Here is a 22189-nt window from a genome sequence, read left to right as displayed (position 1 = left end):
TTATTATCAGTGTTAAAAAGTTCATATTTTTGTGGAAACCATTTTTTAAGATTTTTTAATGAATAGAAAATTCAAAAGAACAACATTTAAAATAGGCTAGCAATCGTTTGTGACTATATCAATGTCTTTACTGTCATTTTTGATCAGATGAACCTCCTACACTTTTAAAGTTTTTTATTAAATGCTTGAAAAAAGAGGGAAAAACAGTAACAACATTTGTCATCATTGACACAATAACAATAGAGCAATAGTCCAGGGTCCTTCAGTCCAGATTAAGTGCCAAGTCCTTAAACACAGTTTACACTTTTAAATAGCATATGTGCTGTATGAAAGGGTTAGTTCACCCAAAAATGAAAATTCTGTCATTTATTACTTACCCTCATGCCGTTCCACACCCGTAAGACCTTCATTAATCTTCAGAACGCAAATGAAGATATTTTAGTTGAAATCCGATAGCTCCGTCAGGCCATCATAGGGAGCAATGGACACTTCCTCTCTCAAGATCCATAAAGGTACTAAAAACATACTTAAATCAGTTCATGTGAGTACAGTGGTTCAATATTAATATTATAAAGCGACGAGAATATTTTTGGAGCGCCAAAAAAACCTAAATAACGACTTATTTAGTGATGGCCGATTTCAAAACACTGCTTCAGGAAGCTTCGGAGCACTGATGAATCAGTGTGTCGAATCTGCTGTTCGGAGCGCCAAAGTCACGTGATTTCAGCCGTTGGAAGTTTGACACGATCTGAATCATGATTCGACACACTGATTCATTTGTGCTCCGATGCTTCATGAAGCATTGTTTTGAAATCGGCCATCACTAAATAAGTCATTATTTTGTTTTTTTGGCGCTCCAAAAATATTCTCGTCGCTTTATAATATTAATATTGAACCACTGTACTCACATGAACCGATTTAAATATGTTTTTAGTACCTTTATGGATCTTGAGAGAGGAAGTGTCATTATCGGATTTCAACTAAAATATCTTAATTTGTGTTCTGAAGATTAATGAAGGTCTTACAGGTGTGGAACGGCATGAGGGTAAGTAATAAATGACAGAATTTTCATTTTTGGGTGAACTAACCCTTGAAGTGTGACATAGACTTCCCTCAGAGACTTTTTTTTTTTTTTTTTACTTTCTTCAGTAGTGTTGTTCATTGTACTTTAGTGAATCTGTCTGTACCATTAACACACACACTCTCTCTCTCTCCTGCATCTGTCAGACTCTTCTGTTCTCCTCCATCTATCGATACTCTGTCATTTATCTGGACACGGCAGCCTCGTCCGCCATATTGATTCTATACAGGCAATTTACTGGGAAATGGCAGTGAAGCAGGGATTTATTGTGCAGCCACTTCATTGTCAGATGATGGGTGTAAAATGTGATCGTAACGAGGGGAATGAGGTGGGCCGTGTCGCTCTTCGCCACCCCGTCGTAAATAACTCTGGTCTTGTGTAGGAAACGAGTGGCTGACTCTTTGATACCCAATACAGAGACGGATGAGTATTTAAAGAGGCACAGAGGAAGATATCTAACGTCATGTATTCACTTCTATCACGATCCACGGTAGATAGATATACTTTAGTTATCCCTGAGGGGAAATACTATTTCTATTTCTAAAATATCTTAACATATAGTCATTACCTGCTTTAACATATGCCATGTTCTGACGTATGCCGCTTTAAATGCTTGAGCTCTTTAAAGCGGGATGCATTCTGATTGGTTGTCAGTGTTTTTGTTGTTCATCAGCTGGAAAAAAATATCATTTTTGAACATGATTCCAGCGATATTGTTACTCTGTACCGTTACCGTTTGTTGTAGTGTGGACTCTGCTATTCTTTTAAATTTCAAAAGATTTTTAGAACTATATCTTTAGTTAAATAGTTAGATATCATCCTAGGTGTGAACAGGCCTTAAAGGGTTAGTTCACCCAAAAATGAAAATTCTGTCATTAATTACTCACCCTCATGTCAAGTACAGTGGTTCAACCTTAATATTATTAAATGACGAGAATACTTTTTGTGCACCAATAAAAACAAAATAATGCCTTTTCAACAATATCTAGTGATGGCCGATTTGAAAACACTGCTTCATGAAGCTTCGAAGCTTTACAAATCTTTTGTTTCGAATCAGTGGTTCGGATCGCGAATCAAACTGCCAAAGTCAAGTGAACCATTGAAATTTCGAAATACTTATGATGTAACGAAGCCTCGTTTACTGAAATCACATGACTTTCTGAACCACTGATTCGAAACAGATTCGTAAAGCTCCGAAGCCGTGTTTTCAAATCGGCCATTACTAGATATTGTTGGCACACAAAAAGTATTCTCATTGCGTAATAATATTAAGGTTGAATCACTGTACTCAGATGAACTGTTTTAAATATGTTTTTAGTACCTTTCTGTGCATCTGAAAGTGTTAATTGTCTTCCTGGCAATGCAGGCCTCACTGAGCCATCGGATTTCATCAAAAATATCTTAATTTTTGTTCTGAAGATGAACGAAGATCTTATGGGTGTGGAACGACATGAGGGTGAGTAATAAACGACATAATTTTCATTTTTGGGTGAACTATCCCTTTAATATTAAAAGGGATGACTGATTTAGCAAATACCACTAAAAAGTGGTAAATATTTTTTTTTGGCCCTGGATATCAGACTTTCAACTATGAGAATATATTGGAACATATTGGAGTTCATATGTGTCTTTTACCCCCATATATTTTACCCTATTTTTACCCCCTTATTATTTATATATCTTTTTACTTACATTTATTTAAAAAAAAAAAGTGATTTTGTCAAGCAGGATATATTCCTATATCAACATCCTTTCCCATCAACCAGATTTTAGGGGTTAGGTTAAGGATTAACAACATTCCTCATCTCCCTAACACACACTATTTTACTGCCTTTACGTGCACATGAACTTTAATTATGTCCCATTCTTAATCCGTAGGGTTTAATATGGAGTTGGCCCACCCTTTGCAGCTATAACAGCTTCAACTTTTATGGCAAGTTTTTCCCACAAGGTTTAGGAGTGTGTTTATGGGAATTTTTGACCATTCTTATAGAAGCGCATTTGTGAGGTCAGGCAGTGATGTTGGACGAGAAGGCCTGGCTCACAGTCTCCGCTCTAATTCATCCCAAAGGTGTTCTATCGGGTTGAGGTCAGGACTCTGTGCAGTTAAGTTCCTCCACACCAAACTCACTCATCCATGTCTTTTTGGACCTTGCTTTGTGCACTGGTGCACAGTCATGTTGGAACAGGAAGGGGCCATCCCCAAACTGTTCCCACAAAGTTGGGAGCATGAAATTGTCCAAAATGTCTTGGTATGCTGAAGCATTAAGAGTTCCTTTCACTGGAACTAAGGGGCCAAGCCCAACCCCTGAAAAACAACCCCACACCATAAAGTGTTTGAAACTTTCTGTAAGTCATTATTTTTCAATCCAGTGCCAATAATGGAATTACACACTTCACTTTTATTGGTATCTGATATAGCTATATCACCCAGAAAAATCACTATAATTGGAATGTATAAAGTCAACTGACTTGTGCTAGTCTTTTCGTGCATTTCAGGTCTCAGCAGGGTGTTTAGAAAATACATGTGATTGTGTGCATGAGTCTTCACATGCTTTTGTCCTTGCTCTGATGTCGTCTGTGTTCACGTTGACGAATGGGCCGTGTGACTTATGGACGTCACATTACCGTGAGCATGTCACTCGAATAGAGCCGTCAGCCGTAATAGCCGTGTGCTCCGTGCCGGAGGTGAGAGGGATTCGATGATGATGATGATGAGATCTCTCCCGTAATATCATAAAGCAGTGTTTAAATATTTTAATTTCATTTGTCAAGCCGCCGCCTTCCCCTCACTCCATTACTCTGCTAACCATCCCTCATCAGCTGAATTAGTGCATTATTCATCAGCACTAATTATTTTCACATAATGTCTGCCCCGATATATTTAACCCTCACATTATATCTCCCCATAATGGCCTTGTAAAATTGAAGTGGAGTTGGAAAGCTCATTTAAAGAACATCAAAGAGACGGGAATGAGTGAGATGGGAGGCTGTGGAGTTAAACACTTCGGGTCGAGGGTCCCTACTGAGTCAGGACATTTGTTCCTGTCTGATTTGCATGGTGAAGGAGAGGAGAGGTCGATGGGAGAATGGTGAATGAGTGTGTGCTCTGCTCCAACAACCAGTCCTCTTCTTATCAAGAACCATTTTTCACTCTAGGCTTCTAGACCGCAGCGGAGCTTCAGTGAGGCCAGCAGACATGGCTTCTGGACTATATATTAGAGTGAATCTTCAATTAGTGGCTTTTTTGGTTGCAGAGTCTTCAAAGTATTAGTTTCATCCATGTTAAAACGTTTATCACAAATCGCATCACACTTTTTGGAGAAAAAATGTTAGCTAAATGTCCAATCAAGTCAAAAAAGTGTTAGGTGATTATTTTTAGAGGGGACGTTTTAAAATTCTGAGAATGGGACAAGCCAAAAAAGGAGAAATTCTGGCTCATTTAACATTTGGAAAAGGTACAATTTAAAAAAAAAAAAAAAAAAATGATTTCATGGTTGTTTTAAAATTAAAATGGTTCTTGTTTCATTATGGGTTCTTCGGATCAGATTTTGATTTCTTGGTTCTTTAATTTTTTTTTAAAGAAATTAATTTTGCTGAAATTTCTGCTGAAAATTCAGCCTTAATAGAAATTACATTTTAAGAATTGTAAAATAGGCGCTATACTGTAAAAAAAATTCCAGTAAAATTTACGGTAAAATAACGTATTTCATTAACTGATATAATGTTAATTTACCAACCTAATGAAGTACTAATATCTGTTTTGTACCTTTATAATACACTGAGTCACCAAACACAGTGGTGATAAAAGTCACATGATGGATCAAAGTTCATCACAAGCAGATTTTCCACAAGCTGAGAAGGACAACACTAACATAGAAGGTGCACACAGTGTCATTCACACACACACTAAACACCATCATGGTAACATGCATGAAATTTTAAAAATGCAATAAACATTAATTTAACAACATTAGATGTAACATAAAACCCTAATGTACATAACTGATTAGAAAAAAAATGAGAAAAACTAAGAAGAAACAGTTATTTCAACGAAAATATATCAAATGTGAAGTGTCACGCAGGGAATTGTGGGAATGTCAATTTAAATTTTTTCACTGTAAATTTTACAATGAATTGTTATTTTTCATTTCCAAAAACTGTGAATTTAACGTTTTTTTACTGTAAAATTACATTAAATGTACTGTTAGATCTATTACAGTTATTCACCGTATATAGTACGGAAACTTTCTGTAAACCAATTAACAGTTTTTCACCGCAGCATTTTTACAGTCCTTTACTGTTAAAATCACGGTCATTTTTTACAGTGTATGTTTATGTACGTCACATATTTGAGGTCTAAATAACTACATTCTCACCTAAAAAAAACACTTAAAACTACATTTTGTGACAAAACAACAGTATTTTTGACAGTCGCCGCAAGCAGAGTGATACAAACAGTGAAACGGTTCCAGTGCGGATACTGGGGGAGTATCGCACTGCTCTTAGCCAATCAGATTCGAGAACCAGAAAGATCTGTTGTACATGTATACTATAAATTGTACTGAATGGTTACACCACTTAGTAGTTACAGGGTATCTGCAGATATGAACAAGTTAAATTTAAGACTTTTTAAGACCTTTTTAATACCACCTTCCATGAAATTTAAGACCAAACCTGCGATGGAAACACACACACATTATATATATATATATATATATATATATATATATATATATATATATAAAATGTACATTAATACATATATTAAATGTCTTAATAGAATTGTTATTATTAAAGTACCTGCAAAATGTTTGGAAACAATTATTGATTTTAAAATAAGTCCCTTCTGCTCACCAGGGCTGCATTTATTTGATCAAAAATACAGTAAAAACGGCAACATTGTGAAATATTCTTACAAATAAAAAAAAAGTTTATATTTTATAAAATGTAATTTATTCCTGTGATCATTACTCCAGTCTTCAGTGTCACATGATCCTTCAGAAATCATTACAATTTGATTTGATGCTCAATAAACATTTCTGATTATTATCAATGTTGAAAACAGTTGTGCTGCTTCATATTTTTGTCCAAATGGTGATATTTGTTAGTTTTCTTTGAAAAATAGGAAGTTCAATGAACAGCATTTATTTGAAATTATATTACATGTATTTATCAAATATATTATTTAAGTATTTATTAAATAGAAATATTCTGTAACATTTTAAATGTCTTCACTCTTCACTCACTTTATCACTTTAAAGTATGACGAATTAAAATATTAATTTTTCTATTTTTTAAATCTTACCACAAATGTTTAAATTGGATTCCCACAACAATTTTAAGCAGTAAAACTGCATTTTAACATTGATAATATAAATAGTGAATGTTTCTTGAGCAGCAAATCAGCATTTCCGTAGAATCATGTGACACTGAAACTTCTCTTTGTAAACAACAGAATTAAAAACGATTCAAATGACGAATATTGCGTTCCCAAATGCAAATTTAAACGTCACAAACAAAGGAGCATTTACAGTTAATCGAAAATGAAAACACCACTGTTACAGCAAGCATGCAGCGCGTCAGACTATTATTTATATAATTACATCACAGCCGTTGCAAATTATATATTAAATTCTCACCACCATTCATAAAAAAAGTTACCGAACGCGTTTCAGCGCTGATTCTACTCGCATTTGGTGCGTTGACCCATTTGAACTCTTTTAGGGACCGTTCATATGTCGCGTCTAAAAACGCATGGAAAACGCGTCGGCGCCGCTTTCTCCTTTCCAAAGCGCTCGGGCGCTGCGGTAGCGTCTGCCGTTACTAAGAAACCATGAGCTGCGCTCTCCATGTCGAGTTTGTTTCAGCAAAGGATATATGGATTTCCAGCACTGAAATTCACTTGCAGTAGCTCTGCTACAGCATATTTATTTAAAAATGTGTATCCGTGTACAGATCAGATATTCCTACATCTTTGCTGAGCTTTGTCCTGCAGATGGCGCCGCGCAGCGCTGGACCATTCAGTCGGAGGTGTATTAGAAAACAAAACATCCATAAAACATTTTTGCGGCATTGCAACGAAAAATATTTAAGACCTATCCAATCTGAATTTAAGACATTTTAAGACTTTTTAAGGCCTTTTATTAGGAAAAATATATTTAAGACTTTTTAAGACTTTTTAAGGACCCGCGGATACCCTGTAGTTAGAACCTTAAAAATAAAGATTTCAAATGCATAATGAACTGTTATTTAATATATTTTAAACTAGACTTTTAAAAGATTACTGGTATCATGTCCCTCTGACCTTGCTGCTGTTTTCCTACAGCTCTACTATGGGTGCGTCTCAATCAGATCCCTAGTTCAGTAGTCAGGGCACTTAACAGGGAGTCGGCCATTTTAAGGACTCAATCACAAAATCCTCCCAGTGCATTGGAACGATCGCTCCCTGAAAAATCTCACAATGCACCACAAAAACCAGGGAGTATTGGTGCTCACTATGCTCCCTTACCGGAAATTATGTCACATTTCTGAAGCGTGAAACCTAAAACACACAAGCCAACTCATATATATATATATAATATAATGATGCGCAATAGACATTTTGAAAAGACAAACAGTTTTTTTTTGTTTTCAGCATAAACACACATGGATAGACAGGTAGTGAACACATATAGTTAACATTTGTTAATAATACTCATCTTAAATTTTGTAAGGATATGTAGAAGAATAATGTGTTTACACAGCATATCAAATAATATCAAAAAGATATAGTTCCTGCCTGTTGTTGATTAATACCAGCAGTGACATTCTACAACACAGGTCTTTACCAGTGCCCGGATTCGTGCACACCATATACTCATTCACGAGTTAGTGAGCTGATTGAAATGCACCCTTTGTTTCTCTCACTCTCCATCACTTCCTTCTGGTTTACCTCGAGGAGCTCTGACATCTCTGACTGGGGTTAAAAGACTGAGTGACTTACACACACATGCGTGCACTTGGGAAGCTGGACACACAAAGGGTTTTATCTGATCTTTATTAATTCATGGCTTTGACATTCCACAACATGTAAAATTTAGACATGAACCTTGTTCTTGCTCCAGTTGGTTTATTTGTGGTGTCCCTTGAGCATTAACTGTGACCTTAACTGTAACCTCTCGCTCTCATCACACACACAGACATCTCACTGGCAGACAAACAGAACAACACACAGGGGAGAGTAAACACATTTAAGAGATAACTTCACTGGTCTGACAAAACAAGAATCCAAGCACATTACATTGACAATCATACAGATTTGGAAGCTTATCTAAATACTAAATGCATTGAGAATGTACCGACAGATTCATCCAAGACAGAGTTGTTAATGTAGATGATTAAAGTACTACTAAATATGTAATAGGCATTTGTCAATTTCAAAATATTAACTTTTATTGTCTTCACAAAATAATGAGGTCTATATTCATAAATTTCAATTCAGTTATGAAGCAGGAAATGACAACAGCTGGTATAAAGTCGAGGTTTACGGTATAGTTTACATTAGCGCTAATCATTTCAGGCTGTGATGAGCGACTCCTTCAGAGACTTTTCCAATTACTGTTATTGGGAACTCAGGGCAGTGACAAAAATTAGCATGCGATTCCAAAATGATTTCTCATTTGAAGAGGAGATGCAGATTATGAAATATTCAGGTTCAATTTTCCCCCATCAGCCATCTGAAAGAGTCATAATTAGAGCAGGATTCACATTGTAATTCATTGTGTGGACAGCAGTCGTTCCAGAGACTCCACGATACGTTCAATAATTCAGTGCGGTGCATGGGGTCGAGGGTCCCGGCCTCTTCTCTTGTGTTTTTGGGAGGGTCATTAGGAGGAAAACTTGTGCCAGATCGACTTGATTCCTGACTGGCAGGTGGGACTCAAAAAGTATTTGTACACTCTTTGCTCTTAAAAGTGTTTTTCATCATCGTTTTTACTCAAAGTCTTTAATTCAAATGTATTTTTTCTCTAGTGTTATTTTAGTATTATTTTTATATTATTAAGCTTGAGCAGCATTTGTTGATGCAACTGGTGTATCTGATGTATTAAAATTAACATTTTGAATGAGCTTTTAATATGTTCAGTTTTTCTTTTAAGTTTGCCATTTTTGTGGTTTTTATTAGGTTTATTTCAGTTTCAGTCCTTTTAGTACTTCAGCTTAAACATTATTTCAATTAGTTGCAAAGACAATATTTCTACACTGAAAAAAAAATCTAATTTTATGTAATTTTACTGTTTTATTTTTTACAGATTTTTCCTGTATTTTTGAAATCTGAAATCTTAGATTTGAAAAATAGATTGTAAAGTAAAATAAAATAACACAAAAAACACATTGTAACTGTTAATAAACAAAATTTCTTTACATTTTTTCACAAAAAATACTGTTCATGAGACATTGGCAAATGTGTGTGTGTGTGTATGTATGTATGTATATATACACACACACACACATATACATACACACACAGACACACACACACATTTGCCAATGTCTTATGAACAACATTTTGTATTATATAATTGTGTATATATATATATATATATATATATATATATACACATTTATATAATAGATAGATATATTACATATATCATACAATATACAATTAATGAAAGTGAAAAAAAAACTTTAAAATATATATTTTACATGAAAAAATTAATCCAGTAAAAGATCTACAATATCATTATATATATATATATATATATATATATATATATATATATATATATATATATATATATATATATATATATATATATATATATCGTCGCTGTCCGATGAAAACCACGTATGTCCATTTTGCCGATTTTGAGATTTTTCGATGGATTGAATGTCCAGGTTCATTTCCGTATACAGTATGCTTCACATATCTAAATGGCCAATGAAAAGTTGTGAAATCATGTCATCTGATTTTCACGTATATCCATTTGGTGTCAAAGCTGTCAATCACGCCGCGTATCTCCCGCCCTGTGGAAGCATCTCGCCGGTCTCGTGAAGTTTCATCAAAGCTCAGCACTGGATAGCCGAATAACACTGTGAGGTAAAGTATCAGCAAACGTTTGTTTTTGACAACTGTTCTCAAGTAAACGTTTCCCCCCTGACGCCAGACGTACGTCTAGGAGTGACAAAATTACGGTAGGACTGTGCAAACAAAGTATCTGTCTAGCATTACCATGTCAGTGTATTGATTCATTGTCCCTTCATAGTTTGCAAGAGACATTTAATACATTTATAATTAATATTAAATAAACTAAGCGTATTTAATAAACTAAGACGTAGGCTATTTAATAAACTGAGCGTATTCATCTGTCAATATGAAACGCGACTTGGCCATTCTAATTAATGATCGGAAGAACGCGTATCGACCACCGTTACTGTAAAATATGCATGTATGTCCATTTAAACTCAATTTTGGTCAAATGTGGATTATATCATTACACTGGCAAGAATATGGTTACATGTAAAGATGCCGTACCAAGTATGAAAACGCTACATTCAACTGCTTTTGAAATACGGTGTTTTTTTCACTTCCTGAAAAGTAACCGTTTTGGACATACGTGAGTTTCATCGGGCAGCGACGATATATATATATATATATATATATATATATATATATATATATATATATGACGTGACGGCAGCAGCAATCCACCCGTCATTCAAGTGTCCGCTTCATTAATTATGCAGAACTTTAAGGCTTAATATAATTTAAATGGATGAGTTATAAAAAAATTCACCCCCCTCACATTTGTCATGAAGGGCAAAATTAGCTATATAGACCAAAACCACAATTTGTACCAGGCTATAATCATGTTTTTTTCTTTCTGCTGTAACGTTGGGCATTTTAACATGGGGCTCAATGAGATTCTGCTCTCTTTTGGAGCCTGTCCCTAGTGGCCAGTCGATGAATAGCAGTTTAAGTCACTTCCATATTGGCTTCAAGAGAAACGGGGGGAGGTTGCCGCTTGACTTGGATGAGTGAAATGCAGATCACAAATTCCGAGTATGGGACACCATACTTGGTTGCGCGTCACATCACTTTCACTTTTTCACTTTAAAATACTTTATATTGTGTAATGCGCTAATAACTGACTTTTGGTGATTTTTAGTCAGTTGTCCTCAGGAGGAGGTGTAGAGAATCACATCCATAAACGATTAATAAACACAAAAAGCGAGATCTTTTGTATTAATTTTGAACAGTAGCCTGTATTGATTATTTTATCATATAAAATATGCACACAACATGTGCTGAGATTTCATGAGTGTTTCATAACTTCTCACTGTCTGGAAGACCCTCAATATGACAGTCCAGACACAAAAGTCCTGATATGTCCTCGAGGACCATCTCAGCGCCAAGACATCATTACACTTTAAAAGCTCAACATCTGTCTGTTACGTGCACGTAAAACACACTGAGTTTATTTTAATGAGACACTCATGAAATGTGATCTGCAAGGTAATATAACATGACAGTCTTAAAGGGCAACATGTCACATCTGATTCTGCAGTTTTATGGCCTCGTGTTAAAATTGAATAATGGGAAACTGAGTTTTCACAAAGTCTGAAATGTTTGCTTATCGCTTATCAGCTCGTAAAATACAGTAATAGTTCTCTGAAATATACAACTAAGAGCTGGATTAACAATAAAACAGCCGACTGTATAATGTAGTTTGAGTAGAAATAACTAAAATGCATGGAAGAAAACTTACAGTGAGAATTAGAGTGAAAAATTTGGGTCAGTAAGATTTTTAATGTTTTCGAAAGAAGTCTCTTCTGCTCACCAAAGCTGCATTTATTTGATCAAAAATACAGTGAAAACAGTAATATTGTGAAATATTTTTACCATTTAAAATAACTGTTTTCTACTTAAATATAATTTATTCCTGTGATTCCTGTGAATTTTCAGCATCATTGCTCCAGTCTTCAGTGTCACATGATCTTTTATTTGAAATAGAAATCTTTTGCTCATTTTAATGTGTCCTTGCTGAATAAACATATTAATTTTTTTAAGAAAAAAAAAATGCAATGGTTGTGTCGGTTCAATTTATATTTGTCTAAGCATTTAAGCAGAAGCCTTGCACAAGTTTCCTGTAAGCACACAACAAAATGTATTATCTAAACATCTATGCCTGACAAAGCAATAGCCAATGAGGACCAGAGCAAAGAGACAAATCGCAATATTTAAATCGGCTTGAATTATGAAGCGGGTCTAATTGGCAGGTGGACAGGCTTGTGTCTGTAATAATTCACATCTAGTGTCCAAATGTGACTGCAGGATTCAGTCAGACTCATTTTATGCAGGAGAGCGGAGGTTTTTCTCTTCGTAATAAAACCCTCATATGCTTCATTCTCTCACTGTGACTGCATGATAAATCAAACTGGAGATATTTCAGCAGAATTTAGCCCAAGGAGAGGTAATTTAAATAATATCTCGCGCAGAGCTGCTTCCGAATAAAAATTATGTCTCAGGCAATATTTCATCCAATATGAAGCCGAGAAAATGATTTTCTTCCTAAATAACAAAAACGCAGTAATTCAAATAGGCAACCTTTCTATAAGCAAGGTTAATTACGTCTCTCTCTGGAAGAGGAGATCGCTAACACGCGGAAAACAGATGCTGGCGTTCGCAGCAAGCTTTCAAAACATGATGCGTTTCATTACTCTTGTCATTACTGAGCGGATCATTTCATGCTACAGAGTTAGGAAGCAATCATGGAACATTACGTTAAGTAAGTATCCCAGATAATACTGTGTCACTTATCATGTTTGCCATTATTTTGGAAAGGTATCTGACTCCATTCTTCCTGACTAATAAAGGTTACTATGTAAGTTAGAAGAGCTTGAGAGGTCATGATGGGAACAGTTTAAAGATGTAAAACTCTTACAGCCACTAATGGGACTTGATTATTAAACTGAATTATTAATCCAGATGTAGGCTGGTGGTGGGGAAAAAGCAAAATGACACTCCAAATGAGTTTATAATTGTGACAGTAACAGTTATTAACATGCAGATCTGCTTTAGCTGTAGGTTAAGTTGACAGACCACTGTGGCCTTTTAAGTAAAATTACTAATTACTTTTTTTTTTTAAATTAGGTTACACTTTTTTTAAGGTGACGCAGTTACATTGTACTTACTCAAATAAGTACGGAGTAATATTAGTTAACTACATGTACTTCCTACAAAGTTAGGGTAAGGGGTTTGGTTTAGGGTTAATAATTACTTGTAATTATGCATAATATACTGTTATCACTATAGTAATTACATGTAGTAATGTGTAACTACATCACCTTAAAATAAAGTGTTACCCCAATTTATTTTGCCCTTTCCTCACTAACTTCCCTCCGTCTCATTCACTTGGATGCCCACTACTGGTGGAACCCTTGCAATTGGTTTAAATGAAACGCCCTAAACCCTTGGTCACTTGTTTGTAAATTAATTGCGAGCACCGAGTTGCTGTTGTGACGTCACAGTTGTGTTGTATTGTGGTCTATGGATCTGCCTGAAGTGTACATATGAGTAGTCAAGTCAAGAGTCAAGAGTCTGTCCAAATAAACTTCTCTTGTCCATAAACTTGAACGCACCTCAAAATGGTGGCAGGGATTCCCCTGAGGGGAAGTGCTTAGGGAAGTTCACAAGCATTTGTCTAAAAGTGGATTTAAAGAGTTAGTTCACCCAAAAATTAAAATGCTGTCATTAATTACTCACCCACATGTCGTTCCAAAACTGTAAGACCTTAGTTCATCTTCAGAACACAAATTAAGATATTTTTTGATGAAATCTGAGAGCTTTCTGTCCCTCCATTGACAGCCTACGCAACTACCAATTTCAAGTCCCAGAAAGGTAGTAAAGAAAAAAAACAATTAAAGGTGCCGTAGAACGTCTTTTTAAAAGATGTAATATAAGTCTAAGGTGTCCCCTGAATGTGTCTGTGAAGTTTCAGCTCAAAATACCCCATGATTTTTTTTTTATTAATTTTTTTTAACTGCCTATTTTGGAGCATCATTAAATATGAGCTGATTTAGGCTGCGGCCCCTTTAAATGCTCACACTCCCCACCCACGGAGCTCACGCTTTAACAGCATAAACAAAGTTCACACAGCTAATATAACCCTCAAAATTGTTCTTTACAAAGTGTTCGTCATGCAACATGTCTAATCGTGTAAGCATGGTATTTATTTGGATGTTTACATTTGATTCTGAATGAGTTTGATAGTGCTCCGTGGCTAAAGCTAATATTACACACTGTTGGAGAGATTTATAAAGAATGACGTTGTTTATGAATTATACAGAATGCAAGTGTTTAAAAAATGAAAATAATGACAGTCTTGTCTCTGTGAATACAGTAAGAAACGATGGTAACTTTAACCACATTTAACAGAACATTAGCAACATGCTAACAAAACATTTAGAAAGACAATTTACAAATATCACTAAAAATATCATGATATCATGTCAGTTATTATTGCTCCATCTGCCATTTTTCGCTATTGTCCTTGCTTGCTTACCTAGTCTGATGATTCAGCTGTGCACATCCAGACGTCCTGCCCTTGTCTAATGCTTGATCATGAGCTGGCATATGCAAATATTGGGGGCGTACACCCCGACTGTTACGTAACAGTCGGTGTTATGTTGAGATTCGCCTGTTCGTCGGAGGTCTTTTAAACAAATGAGATTTATATAAGAAGGAGGAAACAATGGAGTTTGAGACTCACTGTATGTCATTTCCATGTACTGAACTCTTGTTATTTAACTATGCCAAGATAAATTCAATTTTTAATTCTAGGGCACCTTTAAAGTAATCCATGTAACCCCAGTTATTAACAAAGACTATAGATATAGAAAGTTCACTCCTATTACTTATGAATGGGAGAAACTGCAACGTGCAATATGGCGGAATACATCCCGCCTTCTAAGTAAACGAGCCAATCGCTTATTGGTAAAGTCTTTGCTTCACTGCAGCTGCCGTTAGAAGCTTCAGTTCCCATAGAAACCTGAGACTCCAGCTTACCGTGCGTTCACACCGCCGCCGGTGAAAGCGTCAAAGTGACAGGAAGTCATTCATTTTCAATGTGAGCCAGCGGCGAGCTCCGGCGAGAGCGGCGCGGCGCGTCTTGGACGGTGAGAGCGTCGAGGAGAGTTGAAGTCAGGTCAACTTTATGGTAATGAGCTACGACGCAGTTCAGCGGCAACCAATCGGAATGTAGAGGTCCTCGCTTGAGAGGATTCCGATTGGTTGCCACAACTTTTCATTTACTTTGACGCTCTCACCGGCGGCAGTGTGAACGCACAGTTAGGACTGCACATGCAAATTGGCTTGTCTAGCCTGAAAAATCTATTTTTTAACACTATTTGAGCATAAGAAACAACATATATGGGACAGTTCATGTCAGATTTTGTTGCTGATTTGAAATATGTTATTTAATTGTGAGTTCGCCAAGCAGTTTTTGAAGATTTCAGGATTACCCCGTTCAAATAGATAGGACTTGGTCTTGAATGCCCGAAATAGCTGCCCGGAGGCATTGCAAATATGGCCGCCGAGCGACATGAAAGGGACTTTCCTTGAAAGGGAATTTGATATTAATTTCCAACGCGCGTTTACCAGAGCATGACGGGTGTTGCGTTGACGCAAGAGCAGATGCTGTTAAAGTGGTAAATTAAGGATTTTAATTGAGTGTGTGTGTGTATGTGTGTGTGCAAACAAAACCACTAGAGTCACATGGATTACTTTCATGATGTCTTTACTATCTTTCTGGGCCTTAAAATTGTCAGTTGCGTAGCTGTCAAAGGCAGGACAGAAAGCTTTCAGATTTCATTAAAAAGATCTTAATTTGTGTTCGAAGATGAATGAAACGATTCGAGGCTGAGTAAATAAAGACAGAATTTTCATTTTTGGGTGAACTAACCCTTTAAAACACCAAAGATTTTTTTTTTTTGTACATCATGTATATACTGTGTTAAAAAAGGACCATATTATCTTACCATTCATATCATTTTTGATCAGTAGCTGTCATTCAGTTGATGGGTTGAACCTTGAGAAGATCACTTACCTGTCAATCATCACTGAACGAAGAACCTGAAGATAGAAAGAAAAGGAGAAAGACAGACAGTGAGAGAGAGAGATGGAGGTTCGTTAGTGTTTCATACGTTTTTAATTGGCTCTAGCTGTTTGTAGGAAGGTGATGTGATCTCTCCGGTGTGTCACGGTCCGCTGTGCCCTGGAGAAGGTCTGAGGGGGCCGGAACGGGAGGGCTGTCACCGGATGACATGGCAGATGAAGCCCTGTTTGGAAGTGCAGGTGTGAGGCCGGTGCTTTGATGGAGACCTCACAGACACCAGCTCCTCGCACGCTGAATACAGAACAGCCTGATCTCTCTCCACAACCTCTTACGCAGGACTCCCGCACACCCCCGTTTTCAGTGGATATGTTCAGCCAGTACGATATACTGCTTACTACATGCTAATGGATAGTTTTGATCCTTGATGCTGGTCAATACAGTATTCCAGGTGTGCTAAAATATGCAATCATTGTAAAATACACATGCATTACCAAACATATAACCCATCCTGTTTGTTTTTCATCCTGTCTCTCTTCAGCTTTGTCTCTAGGCTTTTGTGAGGATATGCAGACAGGCCCTAAAAGAGATGTACTATTACACTCCGACCGGCCTGTCCGGACTCATAAAAGAGCTGCTCTTTGCTTTCAACACGAGAGCTGTTTCCTCTCGGCCTGTGAGCTTCCTCGCCACCCAATTTGCAAGAGACGATTCACAAAACTTTAAAGTGTTCGGCTTGTCAGATTTCTACCCAGCAAGCAAAGAGAGGCTTTTATGGACCTAATTAATGTCTCCGTGTACAAGATTTATATCTGAGAAAAGCACACCATGCTCGCGATATTACCGTTAGTTTGTAAAAACACAAACAAATACACACGCAAACAAAACCACACACATAATCGGCACCGAGGCGGTGTAAAACAGGAAGTGCTATAGGTCCAGAGCAGGTGAGATGAAAGAGATGTCTGTGTGGCGTTTTATCAGCGCATGAGAAAGATGGGGAGGATTTGTCTCTGTTAAAGGGATACACTGCTCCTTTATTAAAGCCATTTATCACCTTTTGAATATTCTCCTTTAATGGGCTCTTGCCCCTAATTACCCAACTTTGTCAACAAAGAACACGCCAGGCAGGCCAGAGCATCTCGTGTCCTCCTCACATACATGTCTTTCATTCCCACAGGCTCTCGCTCTTTATCTCTCAGTGTCAATAAGCAGCATTTCTCATGCTGTTGTTAAGATTAATTCAGACGCTGTCTGGAGGCCGTAGACTATTTGTGCGTGTAGGGAACACTGGGTGTCTCGGCACAAATTTGGTTGTATTTCATTTCAGATGAATGAATCTCGGTTTAGATTTTGTATAAATGCTCTCATCTAGGGCTGGACGGTGTATTGAATATTCACAGTAAATTTGCAATGATTTTGGTGGTGATACAAAGTTTTTTATTTGGCCGTTAAATTTCCAAGAGGCCGTGTGATTAGAGTAGTTTCATAAGACAATTGTGGAAGGACTATGTTTTAATGTTGCCACTGATTTAAATGCAACATGAAATTAAAATGGACCCTATTTAATTATTTATTTTTAATGTTTCTGTTCTTAATGTGCATGATTCTTCTGCCCTAGTGTTAAAGGAAAACAAATGTTTGTCTTTGTAAGCTTTTATTAAAATGCACCTTTATGGCTGACGTCATCTCTTATTTTTCCATTCCTGCATCCATCCTAATCGCGTTTTTCCCTTGGAATTGGGCTACTTTAACACTGTTGCCATGGTTTTTCATGTCCACGGTTTGAATTGAGTCCAAATAACATGATATCTAGCACCTGGATTGCGAATTTTACCAGGGGAACCCCGCCAAAATCACGAATTTTACTCCCAAGAACGCAATTTTCACCGGGGGACCTTTTTCTACTCAGCCCCCCCAAAAAATTGCAATTAGTGCTGTAATCCGTACACAAATTCGTGATTGCCTCAGTCCCATTTAAACCTTATATGAGGCTTTTAGTCTGCGTTATTCAGCGAGTTCCTCAGCATCAGAAGCGGAGGAAAAGGTGTGTGTTTATCGATAGATTGTCATGATATGTGCAGATCTTTGTCATAAATGCCGTTTACATAATGTGATGCAGAAGCAATACAAAACAGTTTCCCATCCACTGTAAAGTTTTCGCTGCATTCACCCCTCATCACACTATTGTTTTCCTCCAGCGAAAACGAAGTGTGAAGACACTTTAGAAAATGTTATTTTCATTTGAAAATTAAATGTTTAAATTAAAATGTATTATTGTGGATGTGGCATTAGATTGACATCATGCACAGAAATTATAAAAGACACAATTACACTGTAAAAATAATTTGTTGGTTTAACCAGTAGCCTAATCTGGTTACCTTCAAATTTTGAGTTCGTTAAAACAAAATTTGAGTAGTGGCAGACAGCACTCATTCAATGAACTGATTTAAACTGCTTATTTCGTTCTGCCAAATAATGAACCAACAGCTGATTGTGACATTTATAGCCTTAGAGTAAAGGAAAAACAGATGCGTTAACAGAAAAACTATGCATTGATTTTTAACTCGATTTGTACGATTTAAGTTCTAACATTAAATATGTTGAATCTAATTTACGGAGGAGGATTAGGGCCAAGCAATAATAAAAAAATAAAACCATCTCGAGACTAAAGTTGTTAAATTTCGAGAAAAAACTCATTAAATTTTGAGAAAAAAATTTGAAATAAAATGTTGAGAATAAAGTCATTAAATTACGAGAAAAAAACTTGTTAAATTTCAAGAAAAAAGTTGAGATAAAATGTTGAGAATAAAGTCATTAAATTACGAGAAAAAAGTCGTTAAATTACGAGAACAAATTCGTTAAATTATGAGAAAAATGTCGTTAAATTTCGAGAAAAAAGTCGAGATAAAATGTTGGGAATAAAGTCATTAAATTTTGAGAATAAAGTCATTAAATTACGAGAAAAAAGTTGTTAAATTATGAGAACAAATTCGTAATTTAACAAATTTGTTCTCGTAATTTAACGACTTTTTTCTCATAATTTAATTACTTTATTCTCAACATTTTATCTCGACTTTTTTCTCGAAATTAACCGAGTTTTTTTTCTCGTAATTTAACGAGTTTATTCTCAACATTTTATCTCGACTTTTTTCTCGAAATTTAACGAGTTTTTTCTCGGAATTTAACGAGTTTATTCTCAACATTTTATCTTGACTTTTTTCTCGAAATTTAACAACTTTAATCTCGAGATGGTTTTATTTTTTTATTATTGCTTGGCCCTAATCCTCTTCCGTACTAATTGGCAACAATGGCTTTTTGGAAAATATTTAAATATCAACATATTGGATATTGCAAAAAGGAAAATTATCAAGATTTTTTTTTTAGCTATATACAGTATATTGCCCATATTCTCATCTTGGGATAAAGGCTTTTTAAGGTGAAACTCACTCTAATCTGTTAGTGTGGGTCAGGGATGTCCTGTGTGTGTGTGTGTGTGTGTGTGTGTGTGTGTGTGTGTGTGTGTGTGTGTGTGTGTGTGTATGCACGTCACAACTATTACAGGAGTTTCCGGGTCCTTCCCTCACAAGCTGTTTTTGTGTTTTCAGTGTAATTAGCCACTTAACGAGCTGACCTGAATGAAGCACGTGCAGTAAAGAGTTTCCAAGGACCTGAATGAGACACGTCAAAGCTTTTGTTTGCCTATTAGATGACACAAAAAGAGGTTCAATGCAGCAAGATTCAGAGATAAAGAAAGTATACTGGCCAACATTTATTCTATCAGACAGAAAAATCACAAATGATGTATCTTTGAAATGTCAATTATTTCTTCTACATAGCAAATTAAACACAATTAAGAATTCCTCCTTGAAAAATCACCAATAATATCTTTAAAGGGGACCTATTATGCAAAATTCACTTTTACATGGTGTTTGAACATAAATGTGTGTCGACAGTGTGTGAACACAACCACCCTATATGAGGATATAAATCAACCCACTCTTAATTCCCATAAAACCTCAACAATAGAATTATACATAGATTATATATTAGATTATACACAGAACAGAATTGTTTTCATTTTCTGACATCACATTGTTCAAGCCCCGCCCTCGATTGCGGACAGACTCTGTCGTATTAGCACAGACCCCACACTGAGCGAGTTGTACACCGTCTGCCATTATCTCGACGCCGGAGCAGCTGTAGCGACAGGAATGTCTGGTAAGCGATTGAGGAGTTGTTGTTGGATGTAAGAGTGAACGTAGTCTTCATTTACTCCTGACATCTGAGCTGCTGCAGACACAGTGGATTCATTTTGTTTTTGAAGGGAATGCACCACAGATCTAATATACATATACACATGCGATTTCTGTCCCTGCTGTTATGTTCACTGATATAACCGACTGTGTTTATGTGAGCTTTGTGTGTTTTTGACATAACCTTGTGTGTATTTGACAGTTTAAGTACAACAAAAAAACGTGAAAGAGAAGTTAGTTTAATACTCTTGCGATGTACCATCTGACAGCCAGCTTTCTGTTCATGTGCTTCAGATGTGTGCCATCAGAAAACAATAAATTGGAAGTTTAACCTGATATAGCTTTAAAATGCATGGAAAACAGCATGTTTTTACTTGCACTCAGAAATGGGTCTTTACAACATGGTATAATACATGATCTGAGTCATTTTAAGCTGAAACTTCACAGACACATTCTCGGGACACCTGGGACTTACATCTTGTATAAAGGGGCATAATAGGCCCCCATCTCAGTTGTTTCTAAAAGCAAAAATAGAGAAGAGGAAAAAAAAAAAAAAAACTGAGATCAGAGAGTTTTGCTGTCTGAGAGTCTGCTGCTTATCAGATGTTTCTCTTGATGAGAATAAAATACTCCATTAATCTCACATATTTCTCCTCTAGAGTTTTAGAAGAGATCCCAACAATGTCTTAAATTGAGATTTGCCAATTTCTATCAAAAGTCAGAGATTTCCATATGAACTCAAATATTTCTCATCATATTCTCCCTGTTATGCCTTCTCTGCTAATAGTTGTCCGTGTTTTGCCCATTATTTTAGGACAGACATCTGAAAGGTGCCCTAGAATTAAAAGTTGAATTTATATTGGCATCGTTAAATAACAAGAGTTCAGTACATGGAAATGACATACAGTGAGTCTCAAACTCCACTAGAGCCGTCGCTATTTTCATTTTTAAACACTTGCAGTCTGTATAATGCACAAACACAACTTCATTCTTTATAAATCTCTCCAACAGTGTGTAATGTTAGCTTTAGCCACGGAGCACTATCAAACTCATTCAGAATCAAATGTAAACATCCAAATAAATACTATACTCACATAATCCGACGCATGCATGCAGTATGCATGACGAACACTTTGTAAAGATCCATTTTGAGGGTTATATTAGCTGTGTAAACTTTGTTTATGCACTGTTTAAGGCAAGCGCGAGCTCCGGGGGCAGAGAGCGCGAGCATTTAAAGGGGCCGCAGCATGAATCGGCGCATTTCTAATGATGCCCCAAAATAGGCAGTTAAAAAAATTAATTTAAAAAAATCTATGAGGAATTGTGAGCTGAAACTTCACAGACACATTGAGGGGACACCTTAGACTTATTTTACATCTTGTAAAAAAACGATGGCACCTTGAAGCAAAATTGATACATAAAACAAAACTGAGAGCCCAATTATAGTTGGCATTAATCGGAAGTTGCAGAAGTCTTTTCTTCCTTATTGTGATCCATATCAGAGTAAAATTGCTACTTGAACAAGAAAAAATGTTGGACAAGACTTGATTTTGTCCACGGGGAATTTGGTTTTGCTATTGGTGGATCTCATGTGAGTGACAGGTTGCCCCGCCCTCACGCCAGTAAACACATCATCAGAGAAGCAAGAGAAGCATCAGAGAATTATTTTGATTATAGATGACGAGGGCACATGGATTAAAAAAAAAATAATGATGTGCACAGATAATTATAATAAATACTGATCTGATGCAAAAGCA

The 22189-nt window shown here is 36.3% G+C and overlaps 2 long non-coding RNA genes across 4 annotated transcripts in view; one reads left to right on the top strand and one right to left on the bottom strand.

The window, feature by feature from the left end:
* Positions 1-22189, bottom strand: part of LOC125274142 — a 62121-nt gene that overhangs the window by 546 nt on the left and 39386 nt on the right. For 2 of the 3 annotated variants that reach the window (XR_007186191.1, XR_007186189.1), the window contains exon 3: positions 16103-16196. This is a non-coding gene — a long non-coding RNA (uncharacterized LOC125274142). Of the gene's footprint in view, positions 1-8101; positions 8271-16102; positions 16197-22189 lie in introns of those variants that run through there. The other variant, XR_007186190.1, reaches the window with a different exon arrangement.
* On the top strand, positions 15052-18021 carry LOC125274143. The gene is made up of 3 exons (XR_007186192.1): positions 15052-15772; positions 16296-16627; positions 16718-18021. It is a non-coding gene; the product is annotated as an uncharacterized LOC125274143 (long non-coding RNA).

This window comes from Megalobrama amblycephala, linkage group LG8 (genome assembly GCF_018812025.1).
Source record: "Megalobrama amblycephala isolate DHTTF-2021 linkage group LG8, ASM1881202v1, whole genome shotgun sequence".
Taxonomy (NCBI): Eukaryota; Metazoa; Chordata; class Actinopteri; order Cypriniformes; family Xenocyprididae; genus Megalobrama; species Megalobrama amblycephala.
The sequence above is the reverse complement of the archived record's forward strand: the minus strand, read 5'-3'. Positions and strand labels throughout refer to the sequence as shown.